This window comes from Pseudophryne corroboree, unplaced genomic scaffold (assembly GCF_028390025.1).
Source record: "Pseudophryne corroboree isolate aPseCor3 unplaced genomic scaffold, aPseCor3.hap2 scaffold_620, whole genome shotgun sequence".
Lineage (NCBI taxonomy): Eukaryota > Metazoa > Chordata > Amphibia > Anura > Myobatrachidae > Pseudophryne > Pseudophryne corroboree.
This window is the reverse complement of record NW_026970216.1, coordinates 327,167-334,425: the sequence shown is the minus strand read 5'-3', so window position 1 is coordinate 334,425 and position 7,259 is coordinate 327,167. Positions and strand designations below refer to the sequence as shown.

Genomic DNA, 7,259 nt, shown 5'->3' with positions numbered 1-7,259 from the left:
GTCCAGTAAAATCACTGATTTTATTAGGTGTCAATCAAAAAATGTCATCTACGGCATAGAATGTGCATGTGGGTTGATCTATGTAGGTAGGACAAGCAGAAATCTAAAGACCCGTCTCACAGAACATGTGTATAACATTCGGAAAGGGCTGGAAACACTTTCTCTTTCAGCCCATTTTAAAACTCAACATGATAAGAAAGAATGTTTTGTAAAAAGGTTCTGGGGAATAGAACAGATTAAACCCACATGGCGGTCTAAAGATATAGAAAGTAGATTAGCGGAGAATGAGATGAAATGGATTATTAAATTAAGTACTCTGCAATCTAAAGGATTAAATACAGATTTTGAGATGAAGTGGTTTTTAAAGTGATTTTTAAAGTGTTTTTGATATATTGATATTTATATTCATTCCTATGCCCTCATCCGTGTATATGTATTCATCATTTTATTTATTTATATTTTTGTATCATGTATAAAACTAATCATCTATGTATTTTAATATCATAGTACTAACATTATTTATATCTTCCCTTTGGTTTTGAATATCTATGGGACTAATAATGGAAAACTATCAATGGGCGATGCATAAAAGAACTTTTCTTTTTGAATGGGAACGGACTTATTTAATAAACATGGTGCCGATTTGGACCGCATGTGTAGACATGGAACGCATACTTCCGTATAAGAATGATGCTGGGGGACCCTGAAAGATGTTCGCCACGTCATATCCCGTCCATTTCCATTGACGACGGGAACAGGAAGTACTTGTTCAGTGGAAACCTCGGCACATGGAACGCATTATACCAGATGGCATGCATGACGTCACTTCCTGCCCGCCGTCAGCGGCGGTGGGAGTGGGAAAGATATGCTCCTATTGGAGGATGGTTATGTCACCACCTCTCCCCGCGATTTTTGAAAGCGGAAACGGGAGGAGGTGTACTATTGGACACAGCTGACGGATATTATGGGGGTAATCTGGATGGGTATAAATGTAACATTCTGTTGTTTTGCCACAAACGCTTCTGAGGAAGAACCCAGCAGGGTTGTAAATGCATTAAGCGGTGTGGCTATTTCTAACCTGGTGAATAGAGGCATAGGACTGGAAATAATCCTAGGAGTATCCGGAACTCTGTGGGCCTTTTGGATTGATGAGTACACAGTCATCTCTAACACCAGTGATATTACATGCTTTTAAAACTTGTTTGTGAGTGCATTTTTACTAAACTTCTTTCCTTTAAGTGGGAGTCTGCACTATTGCTTTATTTGTTTCAGCAAAGCACAGGAGGATATTAAAAGAATCCAGCAGAAACATCTACCTTCCTTCAATGCAGAGATTATTATTTGATATATTGTGAGTGCAGCGTGTAAATAAAAATTTTATTGTTTTTGAATTGGATGTCTACACTATTGTGTATTATCTTTTTCAGTCGAAATATTTCAATATGTGGTGATACCTGAGAAGTTATTGCTCTCCCCACAAAGAAAGAGAAGTGAAGTAATGTTCATTTATTATATGTAACCATACAAACAGAATTTGCGCAATTAGTACACTTAATTTCTTGTAGTATTTGGTGTATGGAAAATTAGTGGATTTTTCTGAAGTGTATATGCTGCATTTTTTAACTGTTTATCTAGCGCAAAAAACACAATAATTTTTATCTAAATCAATTGCCTTATGTTATTCCTATTGAAAAATCTATCTTAAATAAAAATAATAAAAGTTATGTTTTCATTTATTCATGAAACATAAAGGGGAAAAAAAAGAGTGCGCCACACATTAAGGCTTCTTTAGATATAAGCCCACTAGCGTTTTTTTCTAAACCCCTTAACCAGTCATTGCAATTTGCTTAATGGCGCACCTCCAATCAGATTAGCTAATCTTTGGTATTAACACTTTCGGATTATTCCCTCTATCGGTTGGTTCATACATAGAAGGATCATAAAACAATTATCATTTGGGCCTGTGCATAGTCCCTCAGACTTAACGTCTTCCCTGGAAATACTTGTGGATGGAGCCCTTCATTCGCTTTGCCAGGATTCAAGGGTGTTCAATCTGTTTAAATCAGAGCACTACATTTTGGCCACCATGCTCGATTCTAGGTTTAAAGCCTATGTTGTATCTCTCTTTCCGGACACAAGTCTGCAGAGGTGGAAAGACCTGCTGGTGAGAAAATTGTCAACTCAAGCAGAACGTGACCTGTCAACAGCTCCTCCTTCATTTTCTTCAGCAACTGGGGCTGCGAGGAAAAGGATAACATTTCCGAGCCCACTCGCTGGACACAAAAGTAATAATACAAGTGACACATTAACAGGAAATTGTGTCTGTCACCATAGCGACAATTATCTGGAAATAAGATAATACACACATAAAAAGACTCAACGGAAATCTTTTGTTTTTAAACAACTTTATTTCATATCTTTAATACACAGATTTCTCCATATTTTAAATGTAAAAAATACTTTACTCTGCACATGGATAAAATGTCCTATAAGCACAGAAACAATTCAAGTTACATTATAGTATTGCAGGTAAGTAAAACAGATACATATCAGGAGCGAAAAGCCTATGGGGGTCATTCAGACCCAGCCACAATGGCGGCCAGCAGCAGTTTGCTGTTGGTGACAAAATGCACATGCGCAGCAACCGCGCAGACACTCATTGTGGCCGCATCCCTGAGGGGTGAACGCGTGCGGGCCAGGACCATTTTCCAGGGGCTGCATGTCAAATCTGTGTTCATCTCTGATTAACCCCCTATAAGCTTCCAGAGTGCACCTCATATCTCATCTTTTCCAAGTTACTACAAATGATATGAGATCGGTAGCAGCACTACTTTCAGGATTATTACACAGAACACACATAAAGGCTGACACAGCAACACACATAAGGGATTAAATAGAAATAAGGAAGCATAATCATCTTTAGGTCTAATTATTAACTGATTCTGTGCGGGACCCATACACCTCTTTACTGCCTCCAGCATCCCCTGGTACTACACTGCGGCCATCAGCGCTGTCTCCCCCCTCTACCGCCACCACCCTCTCTCCCCCTACTACTGCCATCCGCCCTATCTGCCCCCCCACTATTGCCATCCACCCTGTCTTCCCCCACTACTGCCACCCGCCCCATCTCCTTCCACTACTGTCACCTGCCCTGTCTCTTCCTCACTGCAACCTGCCCCATCTCCCCCCACTACTGCCACCGCCATGTCTCCTTCAACTACTGCCACCGCCCTGTCTCCTCCAACTACTGCCACCGCCCTGTCTACACCAACTGCCACCCACCCTGTCTCCCCCCACTACTGCTACCCACCCTGTCTCCCCCATTACTGCCACTGCCCTGTCTTTCCCCCACAACTGCATCCGCCCTGTCTCCCCCTACTGCCACCGCTCTGTCTCCCTCGACTACTGCCACCCACTGTCTCCCCCACTACTGTTATCACCATCTCCCCCACTATTGCCACCGCCCCATCTCTCCCAACTGCCACCCGCCCCGCCCCCCCCCCCCCACTACTGCCACCACTGTCTCCCCTCTGACACCTTAGCGCTGCTTGAGAACAAGATTCTCACAGACACTGCTTCCGGCAGCCCCTGCTACAGCACTAGTGCTACAATCGTCTCACCCCTGACATCTCAGAACTTCTTGGGGATTCTTGGTACTGCTGGTAACAGTCCTTCTTCTGCAGATGGAAGCAAGCAGGGCAGTAAGGAGACAGATGCTGCTTCTGGTACCATGGACCCTGGTCATGTTGGGCTGGGAGAGTCAGTAAGATTATGTAATAGAGTCACCATCTTACATGCAGCCAGTGGAGGGAGCAGAGAATGGGTGTTATGTGGCAGGAACGGGCTGGTTAGGTAACAACCTGGCTGCTGCATTCTGTACAAGCTACAACCGGTGCAATTCTTTTGCTGGGAGACCCAGATAGAGGACATTGCAGTAGTCTATGCGTGATGATACAAGTAAATGTATGACTGTAGGTAGATCTTCTGAGGGAAATAAGTGCTGGAGTCTGGCTATGTTCCTCAGATGAGGATCTGATTGTGGCAGATACTGATGTCTAAGTGTCACTCCTCTATCCAGGACACCAAGATTCCGCACATGATCAGCATTTTGTAACTCTGAACCCCCAAGCGTAAGTCTGGTTGGTTTGCAAAGCTGAACTGTAGCCCTGCCCTTTGGTGGTGAGCTTAAAGACCTGTTTCACCAGGACTGAATCACAGCCAACTGGCATCAGCCACACCTGGAGCTCAGCTAGACAACCATTTAGGATTGGTACTGGGTTCTCAGTACCTAGAGCAAAGACAGGTCATTTGTATAGCAGTGGTAGATGAGGGCATGACATCTGATTATTTCACCCAGTGGTTACATGCATATTGCAGAAAGCATAGGAGATAGGATAAGAACCTTGAAGAACAATGCATGGCAATGATAAGTATACTCCAGAAGATTAAAATCGTTTCTCACCTGAGTGATGTCTATTGTGTGCAACAAGAGATGATTTATTTCTCAGAGTATAGAAATGGCTTCTCACCTGTGTGACTTCTGTGATGTATAACAAGATCTGATTTACATGCAAAACATTTCCCACACTCAGAACATGGAAAAGGTTTCTCACCTGTGTGACTGCGCAGATGTGTAACAAGTTGTGATTTACTTACACAACATTTCCCACACTCAGAACATGGAAATGGCTTCTCACCTGTGTGCTCTCTCTCATGTCTAACAAGAGCTGATTTCTGTGCAAAACATTTCCCACACTCGGAACAGGAAAATGGCTTCTCACCTGTGTGTCTTCTCTCATGTCTAACAAGATGTGATTTCTGTGTAAAACATTTCCCACACTCAGAACATGGAAATGGCTTCTCACCTGTGTGAATTCTGTGATGTATAACAAGATATGATTTCTTTGTAAAACATTTTCCACACTCTGAACATATCAGTGGCCTTCCACCTGCCTTACCTGTGTGTGGTTTAATAGGCTTTGTGTTCTGTGTAAAACATTTGGCATCTATGGAACATGGAAACACTGTATCTACTGTCAGAGCTGTAACAGATGCACCAATATCAGAGTGATCAGGAGAACATTTCCCAGGCTCAGAGGGATCAGCTGAAAGAGCTGGATGTATAATTGGGGTATTTAGATTATCTCCTGGAGAATCCTGTCTACTGTCATTATCTTTTATGTCACAATCCAGGGATAACATTAGATGTCCTTCTGAGATATTCCCGCTTGTGTGTCCATCTGCTGGAAATAAAATACATTATGGAAATGTGACATTTTCTGTAACAATATTAATCTTGTAAACAATAGGAGAAGACAACTCTCTGGGACAGTTAATTGTAAATGTGTGTGTATAATAAAACATAACTTTTACTGAATGCTTTATAATATTGTGTCTCAGACTATCATTGTGTCCACCCTCCTGAGAACTCACAATAACAAATTGGGGTAATGGGGTTATCTCCTGGAGAATCCTGTCTCCTGTCATTATCTTTTCTGTCACAATCCGGGGATAACATTAGATGTCCTTCTGAGATGTTCCTGCTTGTGTGTCCATCTGCTGGAAATAAAACACATTATGGAAATGTGAAATTTTCTGTAACAATATTAATCTTGTAAACAATAGGAGAAGACGACTCTCTGGGACACTTAATTGTAAATGTGTGTGTATCATAAAACATAACTTATAATGATAGACGTATAATATTGTGTCTCAGACTATCAGTGTGTCCACCCTCCTTAGAACACGCACAATAACAAATGTAATATTATAACAAGACTTAGATATCTCTTTCTCTTGTACTGGTAACTAACCATGAAGTATAAATGGAGATGTAGTCACTCACCAAGTCCTATGTCAGCACCAATGTAAAACAATGGATGGGGAACATATCGTATGAACTGGAGATTCTAGCTGAACAATAACATCAGTCATATGAGCTGATGGATCAGAGAAATGTCTCCTAACGTTACTCCTCGAAGCATTGGTAAGGTAGCATTCCTTTATGTGTGTGCTCATACGCTGGTAAGCCTGTACATGTGTTACTCACCCTTATATAAGGTATATTGCTACAGCAGAGTAGGTGTGGAACAAGGTACTTTACATGCAATACACCATATAATCATACTTGCCTACCTGACCCTCTCCATGAGGGAGAAAATGCTCTGTTCCTGGACTTTCCTGGTAATGTATGATTGCCATCACCTGTGTGAAACACCTTTCTTATCAATTACCCAGCTCACCACAGGTGATGGCAATCATACATTACCAGGAGAGTCCAGGAACAGAGCATTTTCTCCCTCATGGAGAGGGTCAGGTAGGCAAGTATGCATATAATACCCTGTAATCATCATCATCATCTGCTAAGTTATACTCTACTTTCTCTTTTGTCCTAGAGGATACTTGAGTCCATTTAGTACCATGGGGTATAGATGGGTCCTTTGGGAGCCACTGGCACTTTAAACGTTTAATAGTGTGGGCTGGCCCTCCCTCTATGCACCTCCTACCAGACTTCAATTTCCACTCATTTCCCGTCTATTCTGAACAACTCACAATATTATTTTTAGTCCTAAAATTTGCACCAAGGTCGCTGGATGACTAAGCTAAGCGACTCAAGTGGCCGACACAAACACCTGGCCCATCTAGGAGTGGCACTGAAGTGTCAGACAGGATGGCAGATTTAAAAAATAGTCCCCAAACAGCACATGATGCAAAGAAAAAAAGAGGTGCACCTGTTAGGGTCTCCTGCCCTGTGCTGCCACGTCGTCATGGCAACCGGGAGACAAGTGCTAGCGGAGTAACCTGAGCGCAGCTGATACTCCAGTTCGGGTCTTTTGCTGTGCAGTGGTTACAGGCTCTGTGCACGGCAGGGGATCCGGTGCTGGTTTTTGTGCTCACAGTCTGTGAGGTCTGAGTGGGGCGTGGACAGCACCTGCTTTATAAGGCCTCTTCTCAGGTTAAGCAGATGCTGCCGAATCTTTGTTGGTTAGTCAGTTCCTGAAAGTTAGCCAGTACTGTGTAGCTTTGTATTTGTTGTTGCTTGCTGCAAATAGGCCTGGGGATTTGGTACTACACTCTGCCAATCCAGACCTAGCAGTAAGACTGGAGTCAGTCGTTTAGCTTGCTGGGGTTCTTTTACTACTTTGTGAACTTAGCAAGTTTGCGGCTGTATTCTAAGACTTGCCTGCCTAAATCCTGTCTCACTGTGCAAGGTGTCAGGTGTCAGTTTAGTGGCAGTAAGCTGAACCTGTGCACTGCAA

General features: G+C 42.7%; 1 protein-coding gene across 1 annotated transcript in view; it reads right to left on the bottom strand.

The window, feature by feature from the left end:
• Nucleotides 1-5,192: 5,192 nt before the first annotated feature.
• The window catches only part of LOC135035889 (uncharacterized), a 35,237-nt gene continuing 33,170 nt past the window's right edge, over nucleotides 5,193-7,259 (bottom strand). Inside the window, exon 3 of the mRNA XM_063954386.1 lies at nucleotides 5,193-5,243. The gene's annotated coding sequence lies outside the window, so the exon portion shown is untranslated. The remainder of the gene's footprint in view (nucleotides 5,244-7,259) is intronic.